A 27,244-nucleotide genomic window follows, 5' to 3' on the forward strand; every position below is an offset into this window, starting at 1 on the left:
CATGACCTTGTTTCCTGAGGCTGATTTATAGCTTTGTGTGCTTCAAGCTTTATTTTGCTTTCTGAAAAAATCCTGGACTCTTGACGGAAAAGTAGGGAAAGCCTGAAGTGGCTGCAGAAGTTAAGGCGCATCGCTTCTTGAAGGCAACAGGCTTATCCCTGGTTTGGATTGTTTTGTTCCATAAGTGGAGCTAACAGGCAGGGACTGTACTGTGTCAGAAAACCATCAGGTGTAAAACGGAATAGGATTCTTTGCAGGAGAAGTAGGAAGAGCTGTTAGAAGAGCACCACTCCATTTAAAGGGGATTCAGGTCTCATCAGGATCAAATGAATGAAGTTCAACAGCAGTGGCTCAGATGGCCCTAAAAGGAATGCGTAGGACGGATTGGTAGTTATTTGCTGATTTAGTCTATTCCTGCAAATGCCCAGAAAACTCACATGTTCATCTTACAAGTTCTTTGAGCTTGATTCTCATATGGGGTGATACATGGGGGATAGGAGTCCCTATCCTTTAGCTCGTCACTATTTTTCCTCTGGTTTTTGGTTGGCTGGAAATAAAAACATTTACATCAATCAGTTGTGTCCTTGGTTGGCTTCTGCAGCTTAGGGATATTAAATTCTTTTCTGAGTAAGTGCAGAAATGCATTTACATTTAAGTTGGTGCTTTGCTGCTGGTTTTGAAACTCTGCTGAGTTGGCAAGCCTTCTACCTTTTCCTCTCCCATCCCTTGGCATTCAGTTAACCTTGACTGAATAATAATGAGCTACTCAGGTGGGTTTTGTGGCTCGCATTTCTTTGGTAACTGTTATTTTCACACGTAGCATGGCGTTCCTATGTGGATTCTTGTGATTCCTGTTTGTAACTGGATCACAACAATAACCTGCTTTTTAGAGCAGGAACAAATGTGCTGCCAGGGGACAAGAGCACGTTCCTTTATCAGTGTAAACAGTGAGAAAACTGATCAGCTTCAAGAGAAGAGACTGAGTCATTGCCCCGCTGACCTGCAGGTGCAGCTGCGAGATGACGAGGCTCTCTCTCAGTCTCTGTTTTCAGAAGAGACTCTGACACTCAGAGCTTTGTCACTTGTGGCTCCACCCTTCCTTTTAGTCCATTCATAACCAGGGAAACAAGAGAGAAATGCAAAATACTGGAGCTTGATAAGATTGTAGACGTCATCTTTCCAATCATTCAGTTCACAGATGAAGGAATGAAACCAGTTACCTTAATTCGGCCAGTTTAAATACTCAGTGCCTACACCTGGGCCAGAATGTGGGTCTTCTGGCCCTCAGTCTAAATCATTCTTCTAATCACTCAGCTTCTCACCAAAATGTGTGTAACCACTGGGAGTAGGAATTACAAAGATTAATTGTTGGATTTCAAGAATCAGGTTGAAAAGAATGGGTTCATCAGTTTGTTTTTTTAATGGTTCTCAGACTGAGAAAGAGAGGAATATTCCTTGAATATTCCATAAGATCTAAGTGTTAGTTTTTGTACACCTTTTTAATTTTGCTTGGAGAAAGCCGACCTTTTGCATTCATTATCAGTCAGGAGAAATACAGCTGTTACTGGACGAGCCATTAATTTTTCACTTGCTTCAGTTCCCTCATGTGTAAAATCGGAACAGTTGGCCTCATCACCATCAGTAAGAGATGATATGAGCCATCTACTCTGTCCTCAATTTCATGTAGGAGCCTGATCATTCTGGGGATGATCTAAACCAGTGGTTCTCATAGTGTGGTCCCCACACCAGCATCAGCACCATCAGGAAATTGTTAGAAATACAAATCCTTGGGGCCCAGCCCTGACCTATTCTGTATCACAAGCTCTGGGGCAGACCTTGGCAATCTGTCTTTTAACGAGTCTTACAAATGATTCTAAAGCATTAGAACCACTTATCTAAACAATTCCTTCTCACCTTCCTCTAGTATAGATGATAGTTATGGAATTCAGAAAGTTAAAAGGAAACAGTTGTATGAAGAAAAGACGTATTCACAGAACTAATCATCACTTAAACTACAGGGAGGAGAAACAAATGTTCTGTGGCTCTATTCTATGCTCTTATTATTAGCTATAGGGGGGATCTTTACCAAAATATAATCTCTACAAGGCAGGGATCATACCTAGCGTTTTCCCTATTATTTCCCCAGTATCTACCTCAGTCTCTAGAAAACACTTGGGACTTAATATTTCTTGAAGAATGACTTAATGAATGTTAAGCATGTTTTGGCACCATAGCATGTGAAAGAAGCATAAAATTCGACAAGGAACAAGTCCAAAGTCCAAGTTTGACCCTCTTTAAGTGGGTAAACTTCGTTGAGTTGCTTACTCTTTCGGCTGGAGGGCCCTCATCTGTGTAATGATAGGACTGAGCTGCAGTTGCTTTTGGAGGACTCCCACTCTAACATTGAATCTTCTATGAAAGAAGGTAAAAGGGCAAGGTGAATGTAGATAAAATGATAAGTCCATTAAGGAGGTTGACTTAATTAGCCCTTTTCCATGATGTTTCCCCTGTCTCCAACAGTTCAAGATCTTCTTTTTCTAACATGTTAATTGTATTTTTCTCTATACCTCCCCCATCCTTCCTCCCCAATTTTTTTTATGATTAATGACTCTGACTTAGAAAAAATGGAATATATTCAGATTAAAGGTATTGATATCAGGGTCTAAATTTTACATATTATTTATTCCATAATGTCCTAGGACAGTCAGGATCATATAATACATACTCAATAAATACTTCTTGAGTGTGTTTGAAGAAAGGCATTATGTGAACTAACAAGGCTCATATATGTGTTGTGATCATAAAGGCCTGGGATTACATCTTGTCTTATTGAATTTTGGGGGGTGACATTGGTTAATAAAATTATATGGGTTTCAGGTATACAATTCTACAATATGTCATCTGTGTGTTTTATTGTGTTTACTACCCCAAGTCAAGTCTCCTTCCATCACCATTTATTGCCCCTTGACCCTCTACTACCTCCCCCATCCCTCTTCCCTCTGGCAATCACCATATTGAAGTCTGTGTCCATGAATCTTTCTTTTTTATTTTGCTTAATCCCTTCACTCTTCTTGTCCAGCCCCCAATCTTCTCCCCTCTGACAACTGTCAGTCTGTTTTCTCTACCCATGAGTTGGTTTCCATTTTGTTAGTTTATTTTATTCATTAGATTCCAGGTATAAGTGAAATCATATGGTACTTGTATTTCTCTGACTGGCTTATTTTAGTTAGCATAATAATCTCCAGGTCCATCTATGTTGTTGAAAAGGGTGATATTTCGTTCTTTTTTACAGCAGTGTAGTATTCCATTGTGTAGATGTACCACAGCTTTTTTATCCACTTATCTGCTGATGGGCACATGGGCTGCTTCCATGGCTTGGCTATTGTAAATAATGCTGCAATTAATGTAGGAGTGCTTATATTCTTTTGAATTACTGTCTCAGGTTTCTTTTGATATATTCCAAGAAATTGAATTGCTGGGTCATAAGGCAGTTCTATTTTAAATTTTTTGAGATAACTCCATACTGGTTTCCACAGTGGCTGCACCAGTCTGCATTCCCATCAACATTGCACAAGGGTTCCCTTTTCTCCACATCCTCGAAGCACATGTTATTTGTTGATGATAGCCATTCTGACAGGGCCCTTTGAACTATTCTAAAGGAAGGAAATAGAATTAGGGGAGGGCAAGGCCAGAAAATGGTGAGGATATTTCCTTTTTAAAAACACCCAGCACATTTTGGCTATTGGTCTGGATAACTGGCCTTTCTAGTGGTCAATCAATAGAACAGAAATGAAAGGCAGAACAATGTAGCATGTGACTGAGTGGGCCTTTCCAACCCTGCCAGCTATCCAAACCTTCCAGGGGGAAGGGATGGTCCATAAAACAAAACTGGCTAGAAGACTGCCTGTATTCTTATTTTATCTCCTTCCAGATTCCAAACATCCCAGGCCGTCAAGCTGTTCTGTTTTTAGAATTGAAGAGCAGTCTGAAGATACAGATATTTCCCAAAACAACTTCACGGACTAAAATAAACAAGGGGATAGTATCGGCTCAGTCATTTAGTGACAGAGATGACTGAGAGAGAAATCTGACTTTCATTCTTACATATTTTACATACTATGAAAGGAAGGAATGAAAGTTATTACTTAGTTTTTAGTCAACGAAACAGATGCCACACAAGCAGGGCTGTAGAGTTAGGATGAAATAGGAGATAACTTGAAGACTGGTTATTAAGCATGAAGGAGAAGGAAAGGATTGGGAAGTTGTTGAAATCGTAGATAATATGTAAAAATTGAACTGTTCCTTAAAGTTTTTTTTTTTTTTAATCTTTATTGTTCAGATTATTACATTTGTTCCTCTTTTTTCCCCCCATAACTCCCCTCCTTCCAGCTCCCACCCCACCCTCCACCCTCACTCCCCACCCGCTGAGTTCATCCATAGGTGCATGATTTTTGTCCAGTCACTTCCCGCATCTCCCACACCCCTTTTCCCCTAAGAATAGTCAGTCCATTCCCTTTCTATGTCCCTGATTCATTATAATCACCAGTTCATTCTGTACATCAGGTTATTTATTCACTTGATTCTTAGATTCATTTGTTGATAGATGCATATTTGTTGTTCCTAATTTGTATCTTTACCTTTTTCTTCTTCTTCCTCTTCTTAAAGGATACCTTTCAGCATTTCATATAATACTGGTTTGGCGGTGATGAACTCCTTTAGTTTTTCCTTATCTGTGAAGCTCTTTATCTGACCTTCAATTCTGAATGATAGCTTTGCTGGATAAAGTAATCTTGGTTGTAGGTTCTTGGTATTCAGCACTTTGAAAATTTCTTGCCATTCCCTTCTGGCCTGCAAAGTTTCTGTTGAGAAATCAGCTGACAGTCGTATGGGTATTCCCTTGTAGGTAATTGAGCCTCTTTCTCTTGCTGCTTTTAAGATTTTCTCTTTGTCTTTTGCTCTTGGCATTTTAATGATGATGTGTCTTGGTGTGGTCCTCTTTGGATTCCTTTGTTTGGGGTTCTCTGCGCTTCTTGGACCTGTAAGTCCATTTCTTTCTCCAGGTGGGGGAAGTTTTCTGCCATTATTTCTTGAAATAGGTTTTCAATATCTTGCTGTCTCTCATCTTCTGGCACTCCAATAATTCTGATATTAGACCGCTTAAAGCTGTCCCAGAGGCTCCTTACACTATCTTCACACTTTCGGATTCTTTTTTCATTTTGCTTTTCCAATTGGGTGTTTTTTGTCGAATCTTTGGTTTGATTCTTGTGCTCCTCTGGTCTGCTATTGGGTATAATATTCTTTATTTCAGTCCGTGTATGCTTACTTTCTAATTTCTTTATCGTAGCATCGAGGGTCTCATTAGTTTTCATGAGGCTCTGCACAAATTTATGGCAAGCCCTCAAAATTGCGATTCTTAGCTCCATATCTTCCATTTCTGTCATGTTTTTTTGTCTCCGCATCTTATATGCTTTCTTGGTGCCCCCCCTTGTGGTCTCTGTGCGCAGTCTTGTTCTAGCCAAGCCTTAATTGTTGTAGTTAACACTAGAGGGATTTGACCACCAGGCCGACTGGCTGTAGGAATCAGCTGTGGAAAACGTCTGTCTTCTGGGGAGGCGTTATTCCAGCCTTTGCCTGAGGCGGTTGGCAAATGGTTGTGCGCAGGGCCTGGGCGGGGCGGGCTCAACAGGGCGGGGGGAGGGAGCAGCTATGGCCGCTCTCAGTCCGTCCCCAGGGGCTCTGCCTCTCTGTCCCAACAACCGCTGCAAACCTCGGAGGGGCCGTAGCCAGACAGTCCCGCTTCTCCCGTTTGAGTCTGGGTCCCTAGAGACTTGCCCGGATCTGTAGCCCAGAGTCTGAGACTCGCTCCTGATTAAAAACGACAATTGCGCCCTCAGCCGCCAGCCCGCTTTGCGCGCGCACCCTCACCACCGCACCGCCGTACCTTTAAATTTTCCACACTGCGCCTCCGCTGAGCGTCGGAATGCTGTTGTTTTTGCTTCTAGTTGAAGAGACTCTCCTCAGTCAGCCTTCCCGTGGTTCTGGTTGATGTCCGCTCTGACTTTTGGTTGTATTTTTGAAGTGGTTGTCCACAGCGGCAGTCTCCGGTGTTTACCTATGCCGCCATCTTCCCGGTTTCCCTGTTCCTTAAAGTTATTACATTTTCAAATAAATGGCATTTTAACTGCTCATCGCATTTCAGGACCAGAAAACAGTAGGTGCTAATAGGTGGTCTCAGGGAATCTTGTGAACCACTTTTCTGGAGGAGGACACTTTCAGAGAAGCCACAGGCGTTGGCTGGGTTGGGTGGAGCAGAAAGTACTGGAAAGTCCTGAGGGGATAATAGGCAGTTCCAGTGGAGGGTACGGGAAGAGATCTTATGTCATTGCTATCATCAAAAAGCATTTCTCCAAGACAGCGCTGCACCTATTTTTGTTCCATGAGGTAGATACCTAACAGCAGGCAAAATCTTACACTATGGAAAAATAGATAGCAAATCTACCTTTTCAGTACAGTACTCCACTCTTATCAACAAGATCCCCTGTGGATACCTGAAACATTGGGGAGTACTGAACCCTATATATAATGATTTTATATATACCTACCTATGATAAAGTTTAATTTCTTAATTAGGCATGGTAATAAATGAACAATAACTAGTTATAAAATAGAACAATTATAATAATATACTGTAATAAAAGTTATGGGAATGTGGTTTCTTTCTCTCACCACTCCCTCCCCCTCTCTCTGATAACTGGTTTGATAACTGAGATGGCTACTAAGTAACTAATGGGCAGAGAGTATATACAGAGGAGAGAAGCCGGACAAAGAGATGATGCACATTCCAGGTAGGTGGGACAGAGTGCAATGGTGTGAGATTTCATTACGATAGTCAGAATAGTGCATAATTTAAAACCATGAATTGTTTATTTCTGGAATTTTCTATTTAACTAGCGGCCCGATGCATGTAATTCGTGCCAGGGGTTTGGCTCTCGCAGCCACGGCAGCTGCCTCGGCCCTCGAAGCTCCGGCTTCGTCCAGAAGGATGATTGGAAGGTTGTTCGGCTGTCCAGTCTAATTAGCATATTATTCTTTTATTATTATATATACATTTGGACTGTTGACTACTGATAATTGAAACCACTGAAAGTGAAACCATGGAAAAGGGGGAATGACTGTAAAACTCTTGATCCAGATCAAACTAGACTTTAAATTGATAATTCATTCTAAAATATTACTAAAGTTCAGAGAAAAAAAAGTAGTTTTTTATTTTCTTCCTAACCTTTGCCCTTTCTTTATAAATGTCTGGAAGTTTTTACAGAAAGAAAATAATATGGCCTGAGATTATTCATTTTTCATAAAGCAAAATTTCAGTAATTATTTATAACATCATGCTAGTTCTAAAAATTTCAGTCTCCGCTCCTTCCATCAATGATGGTGATTTTTTTTTTTAACCAACTTTAATCAGTTGATAGAGGATAGGAACAAACAGCAAAGCCTGTGGGAAGTGAGAGGAAATATGTTAAGTATATGTTTCATGCCTTACAGTTCATTCTTATTTGTAAATTGTCAATCAAGAATGATGATGTATTATTTTTAAAAATAAACAAATTTGGTAAGATATTAAGATTTGATAATTTGGGAAGTAGATAATAGAAATGCTAATTATATAAATTCATTACTTTCTGCATATTTGAAATAATATATTATATCAGGGAATGAATATACTACACTTATATAAAGCTACCCATAATAATCTTAGTAAATGTTAAACTCATCCTGTTACTCTAACCTGATACAGTAAACCCTCAATTTTGCAGACCTTGATTTAGTGGACTTTGGATTTAATGGACAAAATTTCTAGTCTATATGTCATATGTGAAAATGAACACCCTGTTAATTTTAAAATGCTTTTAACCAAGATTTGCTTATGATTAAATTAATGGGTTATTTAAAAAAATTAATTCACTTATTTTTAACAAATTTTAGCAAAAAGGCCATATATTGGAAAAAACACTGTAGTTTATTTATTTATCAGACTTTTAATACATTCTTGCAAGAGCGTGTGTCCATCAGATTGAACAGGCACACATAGAGTAGCGATCACAGGCTATTTATCCCTAAGAGTCCCTCCTCTGGTCCTTCATTGGCTGAGTACAATGGGGTTAATAGTTTTTCTCATACGTTGCCTAGGTCTTATTGTCTCCCATTGGGCCATTTAAAAAATTGGATTGAGGTTTTTTCTAGTTGTCTCCACCTCCCCCTGTCTAGTTGAGGCAGCGTGAGGTGTTTTGTCCTGGGTGCCTTGGGGTTTCCCACCGTGATGCTGGCTCACATACACAGTTCTTTGTTCTTATATCCTCTTTCCTCCTCCCTACATCCTGTTTGCCCTGGGGAGATTCAGTAACCGTTTCCATTAAAAGTTGCGCCCTAACCGGTTTGGCTCAGTGGTTAGATCGTCGGCCTGCGGACTGAAGAGTCCCAGGTTCGATTCCGGTCAAGGGCATGTACCTTGGTTGCGGGCACATCCCCAGTAGAGGGTGTGCAGGAGGCAGCTGATCGATGTTTCTCACCGATGTTTCTAACTCTCTGTCCCTCTCTCTTCCTCTCTGTAAAAAATCAATAAAATATATTTTTAAAAGTTGACTATGCTGAAGATGGATCACAGAGGCCTACTTCCTACAGTACATATAAATATTACATACCTACAACTATAGTCTACATATTTAAATCGCAGAGTCACTGCTCATAAACAATGTTCCATGAGTGATTAGCATGTGATCACACCACATTGCGCCCAGTGATTGGTTCTGTTGTCGCGTGGCATGACTTTCTGAAGCAGTTTTAACTCATGCCAGCTGATGTTCTGATGTACACTAAGCCACGCCCCAGCCATGTGCATTTGTTTACTTGTGGTGACATGAATTCACACATTTACTAGACCTATTCAGTATAAATTTAAAATTTACTGTAATACATATAGAAAACTTGTCTGAAATTAAACTTTTCATACATATTTAATTTTAATTATACAAACAGGTCTGCATAAGTAAAAACAGGTAAACTAATGAATTTGTCAATTTTTTAACATACACATTTGGAAAACCTACTTTATTATATAACGGGCTTTCAGCTTCAATGGACACCCCCTCACCCGAATTAGTCCATTTATCAAGGTTTTACTGAATTGTTCTCTCGAAGCTATAGCTTCCATGTTAAAAGTTTTTAAATATACTTTACAATTCAGGAGTTTCAGTTCCTGTGTGAACCCAAGGAGCAGCCTGACTTTCAAGGCCCTTGCTAACACAGACTGCCCAGACACAGGAATTCAACCAGATGGCCAACTCATGGACGCTGACCGTGAGAATCCATATACGGATCAGCAATGACATTGCCTGCGTGTCCACAGCCCATTCCCCTGTCTCCTTGTTTTGCTTTCCCTTGCCCTCATAAAAACCTCTGTCTGCATTGAGATCTGAAGATGGGTTTTTGAGGACTGGAAAAATCCCCCATCTTCTCGAGATGTGGACACTTGAATAAACCTCTTTCCTTTTTTTTTAAAAAATATATTTTATTGATTTTTTACAGAGAGGAAGGGAGAGGGATAGATAGTTAGAAACATCGATGAGAGAGAAACATCGATCAGCCGCCTCCTGCACATCTCCTACTGGGGATGTGCCCGCAACCAAGGTACATGCCCTTGACCGGAATCGAACCCGGGACCTTTCAGTCCGCAGGCCGACGCTCTGTCCACTGAGCCAAACCGGTCAGGGCAAACCTCTTTCCTTTTTTACCAACACCTGTGTCAGGAGTTTGGCTTCCATTAGGGCAGGTAAACGAACATTATAAGAAATATTTTTTAAAATAATAAGCGAACATTATGAGAAATATTTTTTAAGTACTAATCAAGGATACCAATAATTTAATTTCAGGTTTAAATTGTGTATTTCAAATTGCAGTCGTTCTCTTTGACTATTTTTGTTTGTCTGTTTTACTTTGTTTTGCTTAACCTTTCCTCCCAAAATTATCCATTTCCATTTCTGTAAAGAATACTTATTTTTCACTAATTCCTATGACTCCTAGCTTGTTACATTTTCCTCAGTCTGTCTTTTTTCTTCTTTTTTCCTGGAAAGATGCATGCTGATCTCTTGATTAACATAGGGTTTGGTGAAGAATTTAAGTTACAGATCCAGTGATTTCAGACCTATGTAAAAAATACAATATCCCAGAATGAGCCCTACCCCAGCGGTGCACCAGCTGTCCTCCCTGCAGTTCCGGTGGCTCTGGGAGCCTCTCTGAGTGCAGGCAGCGGCCTCTGTGGGTTGATCAGGGCATCTTACAATGAGACTTTTGCTGTGCCTAGTGGCCCCTTGGAAGGCTTCCATGAAGTAAACCATGCTTCACCTACTTCTCCAGACCTTCTTGGCATGTATGGATTGAGAGCTCAAGAGCAGACTACTTCAGCATCCATGTTACAGATCCAGCACTTTGCTCTGATACTTTGGAATATCAGCTAGGTCAGTGGTCGGCAAACTCATTAGTCAACAGAGCCAAATATCAACAGTACAATGATTGAAATTTCTTTTGAGAGCCAAATTTTTTAAACTTAAACTCTATAGGTAGGTACATTGTTATTAACTTAATTAGGGTACTCTTAAGCTGGCCTTTGCTAAAAACGTCCTCAATCTGAGGGTTCGACCTCAGCGAACGTACCCCCACTTCTTCTAACTCCACTTCTTCAAAATAGACTCATCCAGGCCGAAAACCGACTTCTGCGCATGGGCCACGAAGTTTCAATCGCACTGTTCGTGCACACCCGCACGTGGTATTTTGTGGAAGAGCCACACTCAAGGGGCCAAAGAGCCACATGTGGCTCGCGAGCCGCGGTTTGCCGACCACTGAGCTAGGTTAACTAAATTAACTACCAGAAAGGACAACTGTATCACATACAGGGAGTTTATGCAGGGTTCTTCTATAACAGAAGCTTGTGATGGCAATGATAATATTTTCTGGTTGAGTACCAATAGTCTGTCCCATTTATGAAGCCCATCTATTTGGAAGTCAGAGAAAAGGGCTATGAAAGATTAAAAGAAAAACTTGCAAAATCTCAGAGGGAACTGAAGTTAAAAGATGAAGAGTGTGAGAGGCTTTCTAAAGTATGAGGTCAATTTAAACAGGAATTGGAGAAACTCACAGCTACTCTATTTAAGGAAGCTCATAAGATGGTGAGAAAAGCAACTGTCAAGCAGGCAAAAGCAGAACAACAGCTAAAAGAAGCACAAGGGAAAATTGAAGTACTTCATGCTGAGTAGCTGCTTTGTCCAGTTCTTATATTGTCCAGTTCTCCATCATCACCTACCAAGAGCCTTTGCCAGATGAAAAGACACCTTTTAAAAAGGGGCATACAAGAAATAAAAATATCGGCAGTGCTATGAGGGCATTCCTCAGGACCTCAAGGTAATATAGCTGTGGATGAAAAGGGGCCACATTCTAACCTGACAAGTTCAGGAAAGGCCTGTGTGGCTGCCTTGTAAACTCATAGACCTAAAGTAACCACAAAGGATGGTCTGAAATTAAAACTTTTTAGCTACCCAGTTTTTGGTGGGTAGTCATGTCCTAGGCGGGCATCTCCCTTGACAAAGGTCAATCTGTCTATTGTCTTTTTGCATCTATCATAGCGATAACTTATCTTTTATCAGACCCCTCAAAGCACAGCTCTGCGGAGACCACAAATCTCCTCATATTGAGTTAATTATTGACTGTTAACGTTCCTGCACCCATCTATATACCAGTAAAAGAAGTATGTGCCTATCATTTTACTTTTTATCCAATCCCAGAGACTTCCCCCCTTTGCTTTCTGCCACCTCCCTAATCTATCACCAATGGATTTCATGTAACCCACATACATCTCTTTCAATTGTAATGTATAAAATAAAGTGCAAAACTGCCATTCTCCAGAGCATTATCTCAATCCTTTAAGATTTTTGCTTCCTGGAAATTGTCAACAGTTTGGCTCAAACAAAAAATTATTCACAGGTTTGAATATTTCTTATGTTGACACAGCCAATTGTGAAAGAATGCAAAGAGACTAATTTATCTCTGTATAACGAATTCAGATCTTGGCAGGATGAGCCCACAATAGACAGAACCTGTCCTTTCTTAGACAAAATCTATCAGAAAGATACCTTTTCCATGTTTAACTTTATCAAAAAGTGAATTGGCTTCAGCGGTTTTGGAGGCTGTGGAAACAACACTCTAAGGCTTAGAGTCCAAGCAGTAAAGCAGTGGGATTACAACCTGTTGGATTTGTGAAGGCTTCTGTAGTCGAATGTGGAGGACCAAAAAAAAGTCCTCTCACTGGCAGAGTAAGTCCTGTAAACACAGAATTAAATTAGGAGACTCAGCAACTCTTATCATGTTTCTCCTTTTTGTAAATACAGGGTCACTTCTGTATGTAACTTTTTTACATACATTTGATATATCCAGCACGGACTTGTGAAACAGCAGGCTGTTGATCACATGTTCTGGGAAGTTGCACAGTTGAGAAAAGAAATGTCACTGGCAAAGCTGGGATATCTGAAAAAGGAACTCTGATCCTTTGCCTGGGACCATGCATGAACCTCCCTGATACCTGGAAAATGGCTGAATATTTTTATGGTTACTTGATATTTATTTCCAAGGTGTGGGCCCAAGACATTTTCCTTCTTCTGCAAATAACACCAAGAAATACTGTGATTTTTTAAAAACTGACCTATGCTGTGTTTGCTTATTCTTCAGTTGCACACACACACACAAATTACAGCTGTACTAGTGATTGTAATTTATAGTTGCAAAAAAAAGATAATAAGTAAATATTAGATTAAAAAAAATACAACTTTCTAGGCACCTACCATCCCCACCTCTGAATGTTAAAAGTAAAACCCTAGAGCAGCCAGAGAAACAAATGATTCTGGGTTTTTAGTTTCTAGTGATTTACTCCGAGAAAGAGACAAAGGCTTGCTTTTCCAGTGGATACAGACATCTCCACCCCAGTTTGCCCCAGGGTAAAAGTAGCCCTTCTGGAAAACAGTATCATGTTTTATAATTCAGAGAAGAAAAGTTAAAGGTAAAGAAAAGTTGAGGAATGTTACTTAACCAAGAGGGCTCAAAATGTATAATTTGATAGACTTAACTCTCTCTGCCTTTAATGAGTGATGCTATCTTTGTTTTTCAATCTCTGGTAAGGTGCCTTGACAGTATAGAACTCCAGAACAACACACATTTACTATGCTACCTTCACTGTTATTGTCTGCTGAGAAATCAGTAACCACCAGCAAATGGGCAACTGAGTGGGGCTTCAGCCTTCCATGAGGATTCTTTCTCTTTGAGCATAGTGAATTCCTCTCACAGAGCCTATCTGTTTCTTATAACTTGTTAGTTACTTTAATATTGTTTGGTTTGTGCTATTTACCATCTTTATTTTAACATCTCTTGCCTTGGCTGGTGTTTCTCAATGTTTAGAGTGTTGGCCCTCTACCAAAGGGTCAAGGGTTTGACCTAGTCAAGGGCACATACCTGGGTTGTAGGCTTGATATCCTGCCCTGGTCCGGATTTGTCTGGGAGACAACCGATTGATGTGCCTCTCTGACATCAATGTTTCTTTCTCTCTCTTTCTCTCTCTTTCTCTCTCTCTCTCTCTCCTTCCCTTCCACCTTTCCCCTCTCTCTAAAAATCAATGGGAAAATTATCCTCAGGTGAGTACTAACAACAAAAAATCTCTTATTAATTGATCATGGCATTCCTAAAAAACATACCCATTGATAATATTGGAATAGAGGGATGCTTTAAAGTAGTCAAAGCCCGGCTGGTGTGTCTCAGAGGTTCTGTGTCAACCTATGAACCAGGCGGTCATGGTTCAATTCCAGGTCAGGCACATGCCTGGGTTGTGGACTTGATGCACAGTGGGGGGCATGCACGAGGCAGCCAATCAATGATTTTCTCTTATCATTGATGTTTCTATCTCTCTTTCCCTCTCCTTTCCTCTCTCAAATCAATAAAAATATATTTTTAAAAAATAAATTAAAAAATTAAAAATACAAGCCCTCCATTAAAAAATAGTAAAAAAATTTTTAAATTACAATTTAAATATAGAATAGTAAAATAAACAAATAAAAACATACAGTTCATAATTTACACCATGTTCATAATTAACTGCAAACATATTACAAAATGTAAACCCAAACTATAAAACCTCTAGGAGAAAACAGGAAGAAATATTTTTTACCTTGTGTTAGGCTAAGATTTCTTAGATACAATATCAAAAGCGTGGTCCATAATGAAAAAAAAATGACTAAATCTAACTTTGTCAAAAACAAGAATGTATGTTCCTTGAAAAACACTGGGAGAAATTTTTGCAAATCTCATATCCAGTAAAAGACTCGTATCCAAAATATCTAAAAACATTTCAAACTCAACAACAAGAAAACAAACAGTGCAATTAAAAATATTGAACAAAGTAGATATAAGATGGCAAATAGCCATATGAAAAGATTTTAAACCTCATTTGTCATTAAGAAAATGTAAATTAAAGCCACAATGAAATATCATTTAACACCTGTCAGAATGATCAAAGTTAAAAAGACTTACCATGCTCAGTATTAGTGAGGCTGTGGATGAACTGGAACTTTCACACACTGCTGTGGCAATGTGGAATGGTAGAACCACTTTGGAAAACAACTTGGCAGATTCTTAAAAATGTTAAACATACACATACCCGATTATCCAACCATTCCACTCCTAGGTATTTATTTACCAAAGAGAACTGAGTACATACATTCTTACAAAGATTTCTATATGACCACAGCTGCTGTATTTGTATTAGCCCCAAACTGGAAACAATCTGAATGTTCATCAACAAGTGAATATATATATAAAAAATTGTGCTATATCCATACACTGGAATATATTCAGCAATAAAAAAAAGGAATGAATTCAAATTCAAACCAATCTATAATGAAAGAAAGCAGATTAGTAGTTTCCTGGGATGGGAGAGTATGGAATGGGGGTAGGGAGGAATTACAGAGGATCAGGAAGAAAACATGGATAATGGATATGTTTATTATCTAAATCATGGTGATGTTTACTGTTATATACATATCAAAATTTATCAAATTGTACACTTTAAGTTCAACTTATTATATGTCAATTAAACCTCAGTAAAGCTGTTAAAAGGAAAGGAAAGGGAAGGGAAGGGCAAATGGAAAGGAAGGAAGGAAGGAAGGAAGGAAGGAAGGAAGGAAGGAAGGAAGGAAGGAAGGAAGGAAGGAAGGAAGGAAGGGAGGAAGGAAGGAAGGAAGGAAGGGAGGAAGGAAGGAAGGAAGGAAGAAAGAAAAGGCCTGGATTTAAAGTTAGAGACCTGGGTTGGGATCTTGAATCTGTCATTTACTTGCTATGAGCAAATTGCATTCTTTAGCCTCAGTTTTCTTTTCTATAAAATGAGGTTAATGATACCCATTTCATACGCAGATAATGTATATAAAGTATTTTGCAATATGCAGAATGTTCAATAAATATTAGGCATTATTATACTATTTTTAATATTTATCAAGCAGAGGGAAGTTGGAGCAATTTGAGGCATTTCCTACCCACATTGGCTGGAAATGTCTGGAGTCCTTTGGGGCAAGAGGGAAGTTAAAGTGGGTGTGGGGAGCAGAGAAGTAGCAGGGATGTTCATCTTTTGCTGTGAGATGGAAAATAATACCTGAAACTTGTTAGACCACTCATCACACAAGAAATGTATTGCTGCTGCCCCGTTTGGGGTCTTCAGGTCCCAGTATACAATGCTCCAATTTAATGTAGGCCACAGAGCACTGCTAATGTGGATGTACAGTTTCTTTGGGCTACCCCGGTAGAGAGGAACTGAAGCAGAAATGGGCAATAAATTCTTAATGCAATGCACACATTATGCCTCATGTTATTTGTAAACAAAAGGCATACCCTGCGTTTTCTCTGTAAGCTAAAATGCATTTATTTATACTTACTAATGGTGTCTAACTATTGCTTGGATGACATAAAAAGCTTTTATAAACATAAAAATGTTTATAAAGAAATTGTTTAGAAACATGCATATACTGGTACTGTTTTTAAAAATGCAGTTTCTCTTTCTACTAAACATCTACTCCTTTGATAGCACCGAGTGTGGAAGTAGATGCAAAGCACTAAGCCATTTAAAATCTAAATGAGACTAAATTTAATAAGGGAATGTCATGTTTCATTTTAAAGATTCTCTTCACCTCCTTTTCTTAAGCTGTCAAGTGAAAGAAAAGGCAGCTTTGTAATTACATGGCTGCCTCAGCTTCAGATTACATGTGAGATCTCACATTATTTCCTCACACCTTTCTCTCCCTTCCTCCCTCTCTACCCCTAACCTACCTCCTTTCCTCTCTGCCATCCAACCCTCCCCCACCCCAGCTTTCTGCCTTACACTTCCTTCTTAAGCAGCTGACAGAATGATGGAGTTTTGCTGATTAAGTTGCTGAAAGATGGTCGCCCTTATTAATTTAGGGGGTGTCAGGCAAAAAATAAAATAAAATAAATGACAAGAGTGAAAAAAAATGTTTCTTATTGTGGATCATCATCCTAGCCTGTCTGGGTAGAAAATTAGGTGATTTTGGTTTCCACTGCTTGGCAGAGTGTGAAATCAAATGGAACTTAACTTTGTCAGACGTTCACTGTCTTCCATTCCACACTCCCACTGCTGTTCTCGTAACCCTGAGGGCTTTGTTCACATTTGCTCTTAGTGAGCAAAGAATCCCACTGAACATTAGGATTCTTACCCCTTGTTAAAAACTTAGCAAAGGTATTAGCAGAAGTAACAACAGGTCTCCTTTCAGATATATTTTATAGTAGCCTCTTGTTTTTCTAATCACAATTATTAACTGCACTGTTGGTCACAAAATAGGAATAAGCCCACGAAGCCAGTGCTGAATATTGGAAACTATCACATGGTTCCCTAGAAAGTTGTAACAAAGATAGTGTGGAAGATAATGGTGCAGAATGAAGCTGTTATTTTCATTCCATTTCCTGCAGTGATATACTTGGTGTTATTTTGTTTGTAAGAGATGGTTCTTACAGGGTCACCTGCATGACAAGGTGGCTAGTTTTGATTGTAGACTTGATCTGAGTTTAGTGGTAAAGGACAGAGAGAGGGATGTGTCACAGATCCTTTACAATGACTGGTAAGGTCTGAAGAAATTTCGGATAATTCTTTTGTGATAGAAGGCAATGCATCACTGAATAGATAATAATATTTTGTGTATATTATAAACAAAATATTACTTAGACAATGCACTCTATCATTGGAAACCTTAGAGAGAATGAACCTGTTAATAAGAAGGAAGTAAAGAGAATCAGACATTGTTGAGTTTAGTAAAAGTGAGGAACATGAGGCTGTTTGTTTCACCAGGAAGCTGCAGCTTCACAACCCTCCTTCCCCCTTGTAGGGAACAGCCTACCCTCCCACACAGGATTGGAGGGGGAAAGAGGGACTAGGGAGAGGTAAACACATGGGAACTAGTAGTCAAAATGGTGCAGGGGGAGGTGCTTGACCATAGAGGCCTGTCAGTCTAACCTAGGAGAGGGATCATTGACTAGGGGTGGACCCATCAGAAGCCTGAGAAAGCTTGGCAAGTTGACTGCTTATTGGGACAGATCTCGAGGGCTGCAAAGGACTAAGCTTTTTTTAAAAAAATATATATTTTATTGATATTTTACAGAGAGGAAGGGAGAGGGATAGAGAGTTAGAAGCATTGATGAGAGAGAAACATCGATCAGCTGCCTCCTGCACACCTCCTACTGGGGATGTGCCCGCAACCAAGGTACATGCCCCTGACCAGAATAGAACCCAGGACCTTTTAGTCTGCAGGCTGACACTCTATCCACTAAGCCAAACTGGTTAGGGCTAAGCCTTAATATGAAACAGGAACTGTGGACAGTGGTCTCTGTCTTGGCCTTGATGAAGATAAGGTTGGACTTTTTTCATAGCAGATGGACAAAGATGGGGCATTGGGAACCCAGGAGGGGCACTCCTTTGATTTTGCATCATAGTTAAATCACCTTGCCATACCACAATCTCCTGTGGCTAGGCCGTGGGCAAACTACGGCCCACGAGCCGGATCCGGCCCGTTTGAAATGAATAAAACTAAAAAAAAAGACCGTACCCTTTTATGTAATGATGTTTACTTTGAATTTATAATAGTTCACACAAACACTCCATCCATGCTTTTGTTCCGGCCCTCCGGTCCAGTTTAAGAACCCATTGTGGCCCTCGAGTCAAAAAGTTTGCCCACCCCTGGGCTAGGTCCTTGACATGCATTTCTCACGATCCCATGGAAGAGCCCAATTTCTACCAACAGCAAACCTAATGGGCAGAGTTCCTTCTTCAGATTTGGAAGGAACTAAGGAAGTTGTTTATTCTCTACCTGACACATTAATCCTTCCACAGCACCTGCAAACCTCTGTTAGAATATATTCAGTGAGCCCAGCCAGCATTGCTCAGTGGTTGAGCATCGACCTGTGAACCAGGAGGTCACAGTTCCATTCTGGTCAGGGCACATGCCTGGGTTTCGGGCTTGATCCCCAGTGTGGGGTGTGCAGGCGGCAGCCAATCAATGATTTTCTCACATGGATCTCTCTCTCCTCCCCCCTCCTCTCTGGAAAAGGGGGGAAAAAAAAGAATATATTCAGTGAGAGGGAACTCACTACCCCAATGTTACTGAATAATTCTGTTAGTTGGTCTTTTAGCCAAAATCAACCTTTCATGATTTGAACCAATTAATTAAACTCTGTATTCTGGAGCCGGAGAATAAATCCAAGTCCTTCCTCTGCCTGAGAGCCTTCAAGTTTTGTGGACAGCTCTTATATTTATACTAATTCTTTCATTCACCAAGTAAAAAAATTCCTCACTTCTTTAAGTAGTTTCTCTCTCAATCTCCCTAAGGGTCTTGCACAATTCCTTATCTATATATACATAGTAGGCCTTCAGGAAATGTTTGACTTGACACAAGTCTGGCTATTGACAATTGTATTCCACTCAGATTCCACTCTATATAATGTGGAAATAGCAGTGATTACTAGCATTTTTTAAAATTTATTTTAGAGAGAAAGGGAGAAGGAGAGGGAGAGGGAGAGGGAGAGAGAAACATCAATGATGAGAGAGAAACATTGATTGACTGCCTCCTGCACGCCCCCACTGGGGATGGAGCCCACAACCCAGTGCCCTGATTGGGACCGTGACTTCCTGGTTCAAGGTCGATACTCAACCACTGAGCAACACTAGCTGGGCACTAGCATGTTTGCTGTTGATAACATCTTTATGTGGTTGACCACAAACCATTAATTTAACCTCATGTTTCCTCCTAGATTGGTTGACTGATCCTCCCTCAGGTGGATGATGTTCCTCTCTCTTTTTAATTTACACCAGTGCCCAGAAAAAAATGTTTAGGGGGAAAAAAAGGCATGTCTGTGTAGACTTAAAAAAAAAGGACATGCCTATGTAAATCTTAATTGAAATATCTAGGAAGAAAGCCTGAGCTTTGAGGAAAATATAAGTTCTTTTATTCTCCCTAGTTGATGAGAAAAAGTGGAAATCTTAGTTATAGTTAAATTAATTTTAATTAATTCATTTATATTTTAGCCAGTTCATTTCTGTTTATTTTAGGGAGGTGATGCATATTGAATATGAAACTGTGTATTTTTCTTTTAGCTTTTGGTTACATATACGACAGCAGGTAAAGATGTAAAATAATATAGTTATTGCTGAGTATGTTTTAAGTATTAGAATTAGGAATATGATGTTTTGGGATGAATTATGTTCCCTCAAATACATATGTTGAACCCCTAACCCCTAGTACCTCAGAATATGACCTGGAGATAGGCTCTTTAAAGAGATAATCAAGTTAAAATGAGGATATGAGACTGGGCCCTAATCCAATATGACTGGTATTCTTATAAGGAATTAGGAGACAGACATAAACAGAGGGAAGACCATGTAAAGACCAAGGGAGAAGAAAGCCATCTGTAAGCCAAGGAGAGAGGCTTCTGAAGAAACCAAACTTGCCAACACCTTGATCTCGGACTTCTAGCCTCCAGAACTGTGAGAAAATAAATTATGTTGTTCAAGTCACCCAGTCTGTGGTGCTTTGTTATGGTAGCCCTAGCAAACTAACATAGTAGGCAAATGCTTACAGTGTAAATTCTGAAACATGAAGCCAAACCAAGTTTAAAGGATATTTAAGATCCCATAAGATAGAACTACAAATAATTGGTTATAATATTGGGTCTATTAAAGTTGTTCATCTGAATTTATTAATATAAAATAAACCAGTACTTTCATTTGAACAGTTTTGAAAGGAAATCACAAAACATGTTGATTAAACTATAACATTATTTAAAACATTATTCTTTGCTGTAACTAAATTAATATAATTTGAAACATGTTAGTATTTCTTTTGATGACTCACCGATGCATTGTTTAGTATACTCATGTGTTTATTACAACTTTGCTGTGTAACCTCAAAGTTAAATAAGCATGTTGGCAAAGGAATTATATGCCCAAACTTCTAATTTTATCATCTTTCTCATTTGTACATGGAGTATTACAGTTGTTAACCCTTGGAGGAAGCTTTTTGTATTTGACTGATCAAATGGCACATTGTGAGAAATTGGTCTGATGACATAAATGGGCATCCACCACGTTATTGTCAAACAAGCAGCAGAGTTTTAATTGTGTCAGTGCTTTTCATTAATCGAGTAGTGAGTTGCTGCCAACACTTTAATAGAATAGCATAGAATTGGACTGACCTAATAAAGAATATTGACATAGTAAAGTTAAGTATTGTTGGATGAAGTTTTGTTCCAATTACATTAATTAATTAATTCAACATGTATTTATTGACATACCTGGTACTGTTCTAGGTGCTTGGGACAGACGCATCAGTAGACAAACAAACAAAGACCCCTGACCTCATGGTGCTTACTCTGTTGCAGGAGAAGAAGGCTAATAAATAATAAGCATGATAAGTAAATTAAATGGCATGTTAGAAGGGTAGTAAAGGGTATTAGGAATTATAGGAGTGGGATAAGGTTGAAGTTTTAAACAGGATGATCAGGAAAGACTTTATTGAGCTGCTGCTAAGCAGACATATAGGGGGCGAGGGAGTTGGCCATGTGGATATTTAGGGGAAGATTGTGCTAGGCAGAAGGAACAAGCAAGTGCCAAGTCACAAAGACAGAAATTCCTGGCATGTCTGTGGGATGGCAAAGGGCCTGTGTCTGGAGAAGGATGAGTGAGGGAGTGTTGGTGTCTAAGAAGTAAGAGTGGCCAGCTCATATGGCATTTGTAGGCCATTTTAAGGATTCTCGCTGTTATGCTGAGTGAAAATGGGAATCACTCAGGGTTCTGGGCGGAGGACTGACATATATATGAGTTGTGACAGAAATGAGATTATTACCCTGGGATGGTCTCTTAAATTTTGCAATTGGTTTACCAAACAATGCAAATAAGAATTACATGAAGCTTTTTAAAGATTCTGTTTCCCAGCCTCATACAGACCTACTAGAATAAAATGTGTATTTTTTTAATGGAGAAAAAGTTTCTTATAAAATCCACTCTTATAAAACACTGCATTTCTGCAACCCAACTTGGGATTTCACATTATTAAGCAAATGAGTCTTATGGTAGAAATAACATCTGACAGCCTTGATTCTTATTTTAAAATTAAACATTAGACTAACAATATTCATGTTAATAACTCCTTTTCACTTCAATACCATTATTTCTAAGATTAATTTTTTTAGTTCATTTTCAAATACACTTGCCTCTTACTGTCTTGTTTCATATGGTTTCAGTATTCCCAGTTGTTTCGTTATAGGGCCTATGCTCATCTACTAACTCTTTCCCTACTGTTGGTTTGTGTTCTTTTATGGCTTGTAATGTTTTCACATTAAGCTCTGTGAGTTTTTTTTTATTAGACATCAATGTTACGAGTGTGAGGCCATCCCTCTAGGCTGGCTTTACTTGGCAGGGAGTTCTATTTCCCTGTGCATAGGTAGCTCTGTTCTTTCTCTAAAACCTTCTGTGACCATAGAGGTCTTTATTCTCAGCCAGTAAAGCCAATGCACTCTAATATTTTAAAGCTTCATTTTTTTTGTTTTGTTTTTGATACCTTGGTTTAGAGCTTGGCCACTTATAGTTACTGTTTTTTTCATATGGTATGCTGATAAATCCAAGTGGGGATTTCCCTGATCAGTTTAACATACTATATTGACTTCAGTTTGGCTTGAGTCTAAGATGCTGTCCTATTTGCTAGATAGATATTTACTTATATTCCTGCATGTGGGTATTTGGAGGAAAACTATCCAAGGTAAATTTACTTAGAATTTCTGTATATCAGGGAAAAGTTAATTTTTATAAATTCAAATATAAAATTTATTCCCACAGAGAAATACTTTATGAATTTAAGTATTCATAAAGATTAAAATAAAATAGCTTTTGAAAAAGCTCACTATATACTTCAGACTGAATAAACTAAATGAGAATATTCTAGGTGCTTGGGACAGACACATCAGTAGACATATGTTAAGACCAGCTGCATTTCAAGTCATAAAAACTGAAATACTTTTTAAAATAATTACATCCAGTGTTTGCTCTCTTTGAAGTGACCATCTTACTAAAAAAAAAATGGTTACCAAAGTGACTGGATAGTCATATCAAGTTTTCATGTTGGCCTATTCTTTATGCATGTTTATGAATTGTGCATATAATGCAGAAGGACTTCACAAAAATTTGTGGCTTTCCCAGGATTTCCCACAAGTCTGATCTTGAAGTCCTGAACTTCTGTCCATATAAGCTTCAAAATGTAGCCTTACCTGAGTGATTCAAGAAGCAGTACTTAAAAATGCTTATATAACACTTGAGCTAACTATTGAAACAGTTTCTGTGGTTTTCGATCCATACATCATCTTCTGAACCTTACTACTTTATACATATTAATGGAATCCATCTTCAATTTCTTCTCTCACTTTTTCTCTTCCTTTTGCGTTTCCTTGCTGTGGCCTGAGGTCACCAGCTCCTTGGGTACAATCAAAACACTTTTGTCATGGCTGCATTGAAGAGTATATTGGTTTGACTGGCCTACCTTCATCACCTCTTAACCTACTAAAAATATTATGCAAATGTTATGCAGTTGCTGTTTTATTACACTGGGCTCCCTCTCTCTTGAGGGTTTCTTTCTTTGCTTGCAAGTTACATACATCATCTTCTGGAATCAAAATTATGTTCCATTTGTGCTTATGACAGTTCTGAGCAGCAACTTAATTTTTTCCTTTTCATCTAGTATCATGGATAAGTGACACTTGTAAATCTGTCAGGTAGTACCTCCTTAGCATGCTGTTGAAAGAATCAATAGGCATCCAGACAGTTTTAGCTGCCAAAAAAGGGATGTGCAGAGTTTTAGCACAGCATTCATCATAGCTTAAGTTTCTGTCTATGTCATTGATGTATCTACCTACTCCTTTTTATCTGTGACTTCTCAGACCATGAAAAAGATTCAGAAGTGGATTCTAGCGCACCTGCCTGTAAGTGGTAAGTGTGGTTATGGAATATGTATTGAAATACAAGGTCCCCAGGAAAACCAGAATCACTCCTATAATCCATGGGACAAAGCTTATTGGACTCTGAGTAGTAGCTTCCTACAGCCCCTTCTAAGGCATTATGGGAAAGGGATTCGAGGTCACTTTTTAGAACCTATAGCATCTTCTTCACACATAGAGGAATTAGACTTGGTGACAGAGGTGCCACTGTGGCTTGGATTTAAGAAAAGCCCAGAATCAGAATCCAGTTCTTCAAAAAAGCAAGAGACTTGCATTGGAGTAAAACGTTCTTATGTAGCCAAAGACATTAGCTTTATCTCATCAAATATATTTATATCACAGTCATATAGAAGATCTTGGCTTGTTATATTCTTCATCTGATGGTCAACAAGTGGAAGAAATCCTGTCAAATTAGTTGCAGGATGGGTGAGTTCAGGATTGGTGGTAGGAGAATTTAACTGCAGAAATGGTCCTTGTGGCTGTGGAATCCTTGCTACTGGACCTCTTCTAAATGTATTGTCAGGCACAGCAACATGGCCTCATGGAGATGCACACCTTGACTTACAGCCTGGCTAAAATTATGCTTTGAAGTGCTAAAGAATTCATGTCATCATTGATACTTCCTGAACAGGAGGAGTATCTCCCAGTGAGATGCTCCACAGCTTCCCAGCTGTGATGAAAACAACGGAAATAATTCTTCCAGGGAGACAGATGCGTCAGACCCAGTTAGATGTCTCTCATTTATAGATTCAGCGTTTTTTTTTCTGCCTCCCACTCAGGTTTATCTGTCATTGTATTTTCATCTTCATTCTTCTGCTGTGGTGACTTTCCTTTCTGGGCTGACACTGCTCATTTTCCTCCTGCTGGGAACTGCGACCCATAGCTCTTAGTACCTCTTTCTCCTCGCTCTTACATCAGCTGGAATCAGGTACTTGAGCCCTAGGTTTAGGTTTCACATGTGCCTTTCTCCTCCCCAGTGACCAAAGAACTACTTGTAGTCACTCCGAGGTCCTTGCCTCCCTCCACCCACCCATGCATACAAATACCTACGTCTTGGGCCGAAGAGGCAGCAGTGGTACCAGGTCAGTCCATGCCTGTGCAGGGGGATGAAGGGAACCCCTCGTACACATACCTCCCAGAGCAGTTGCCCCTCGGCGTTCACCACGGGTCAGCTCCTGGCCTTTGGGTGCAGGTGGTTCACATGCCCCAACTCTCCTGAGGCCAAAAGGGGCTCAGTTTAGGCAGGATTCCTTGGGCCACCCCCTGAGAAGCAGTTCATCCTGGAGGGAACAGCAGGTAAGATGCCCAGGTCCAAGTAGAGCCTGGTCAAACTCAGCAGAACATGATATTTTTAATAAGCAGCTCAGGTAATTCTTTTGTAATCAGAAGTGTTTGCAAATCACTGACTTTTTAAAAGATCTGAGTTCATCTCCTGTTCCTTCTTAGCAATGAGGCATGGTTAAAGTCATGTCACCTGGAGCCACAATGCCTACCTTCCAGGGTTGTTTTGAGGTGGTCATGAGCAATCTACAACATGCAGCAAATACTCCTCTGCAAATTTTCTCAAGTGCAGCACTTTAAACTGGAAATAACTGGTAAAGAATTCACAAGGGAATGATTTATAAGAAAACAAATTCTGTCTGTGAACAATTAGTCCTGATGCAAGGCTGTTTGTTAACTTCTCAGAAAGTCGTATGGGCCTGGTGAAAGCTGTAAGCCCAGGTCCCCTTTGATCTGACTAATTATAGTGAAGCATGAAAAAAAATGTTATTGTTAATTAGTTCTTGGTTCCTGTTTTCCTTAGCATCATGCTTCTCTGCCCTGGTTCACTTAAGCTTTTGAGCACATGGTTGATGCCTCTTCAGAAACTCCATGACCACAGTAAGAGTAAGGTCCCATCCAGCTTGCACTCTTCATGTAGGTAAATGAAAGACAGCAGGAAACAATTAACCATGTTTTCCTCTTGCTTTTGTATTTTTGTGAAATGCCCAAGTAATAATCCTTCATGGTGGTAATATGGTTGAGAATTTCCTAAATGGAGCCTATGGGAGGCCTCAATATATTTTGTAGGAAAACTATTCATAATTGTCAGGGGGAGAGGAAATGAGGCTATTTTAGCCCAGTGTCCAATTTGTTTTAATGCACAAACTTTCCAGAATTTGAGTTTTAATTGAATTAGGCTGAAGGAAAAAAATCATTTTCTGATATAATGAAAAAAATATGGGTTGTTCAAAGTAAGGCAGTTTTAAACATTGTAATATAACAGAGTAATAGAATGAGACATTGGAAAGGATAATATTAGAGGTCAGTACTATAATGAAAGGTATCTTCATATATGAGATATTGTGGCTGAGTTGAAAGAATCCTGGACTGCAAATCAGAAGACTGTTAACTTCCTGTTGCTAACAGCAATAACACCAGTAATAACAGAATTTACTGAGCACTTATTATGTGCTGAACATTGTGAAAAGCAATTCACTTTTAATCCTTATCCTGTGATGTAAGTTTATTATTGTGCCATGCTATATATTAGGGAATGGAAGTTTAGGGAGAGTAAGGAATTTGCCAAATCAGGGCCATCCAGCACCATGCAAGATCTAGAACCTATTCTGTGTGACCACAGAGTTTGACTTAGAGCCTTGTGCTCTGTTGCCTCATATTATAACTTCTCATGGTCATAGAGAGGCAGAGATGGAGTGCTGGATCTAGAACTCAGTGATCATGCTCTTATGGAAAATAGGGTAGAGAGAAGGAGGACATGCTTACAGGGCAATGGTTTTAAACTGGTCTTCAAACCAGAGTATCAGCATCACTTGGGAAGTACACATTCTTACAATCTGCCCTAGACCTACTGAAAAACAAGCTCTGGAGGTAAGACCCAGGAATCTTGAGTTTTCCTAAGCTTTTCAGGTGATTCTGGTGTTCACCTGAGTTTGGGAAATACTGGTCTTGAGGACACAATCCAAATTTATTGGCCAACTTGAGTTTAAAAATGCATATTGAGTATTTTAACAAATGTTGAGCTTGGTTTTGGTAACCATGTTTAATTTGTTTTGAAATTTCAGATAATATTAAAATAGGCATCGAATTTTTTAGTTATCAAAAAGAGAATCATAAATTTTTAAAGTTTTGAGAACAATCATTATACAGTTCATGGTTCTTTTCTTAAGACATTTATAATTTGATTAAGGAAACTAAGTAATTAGTTGAGGAAGTCACATTAACCTATCATCAGGTGTGTCAGGGAGGAGGAAGCTCCTCCAACCCCCCACTCCTCTTGAGTTCTTATGGCTGGACTAATAGTAAAATTGACACAAGACCAGATTAACCAGAGAAAACCAACTTAATTCATGTGCATGGAAGACATAAAAGATGTTCAGGGAGAAATGATGAACCAGTCAGTGTTTTATACTTTTTAGAAAATGAAACAATAAGTTTGTGATTAATGGACTGGACAAAGAAGCTTATGTTTGGCTACACATTATTAAAGAATCTAAACAGACATGGGGCTTGTGGTAATAAATTAGTAAAGAGTGATAAGGCTTGTTTATACAGGCTTTTTGGCCTTGGATTCTCTAACTCTAACCCCTTGGAACAAGGAGGGCATCTTTCACAGGGG

General features: G+C 39.2%; 1 protein-coding gene and 2 pseudogenes across 1 annotated transcript in view; 2 read left to right on the forward strand and 1 right to left on the reverse strand.

The window, feature by feature from the left end:
- The window catches only part of LHFPL6 (LHFPL tetraspan subfamily member 6), a 266,102-nt gene that overhangs the window by 91,481 nt on the left and 147,377 nt on the right, over nt 1-27,244 (forward strand). The gene's annotated exons all lie outside the window — the stretch shown is intronic.
- On the forward strand, nt 11,067-12,591 carry LOC139005101 (rab-3A-interacting protein-like; annotated as a pseudogene).
- The window catches only part of LOC139005070 (nuclear factor erythroid 2-related factor 3 pseudogene), a 55,845-nt pseudogene continuing 51,652 nt past the window's right edge, over nt 23,052-27,244 (reverse strand).

Source organism: Myotis yumanensis, unplaced genomic scaffold (genome assembly GCF_028538775.1).
Source record: "Myotis yumanensis isolate MYYU_CA2020_CCGP unplaced genomic scaffold, mMyoYum1.0.hap1 SCAF_3, whole genome shotgun sequence".
Lineage (NCBI taxonomy): Eukaryota > Metazoa > Chordata > Mammalia > Chiroptera > Vespertilionidae > Myotis > Myotis yumanensis.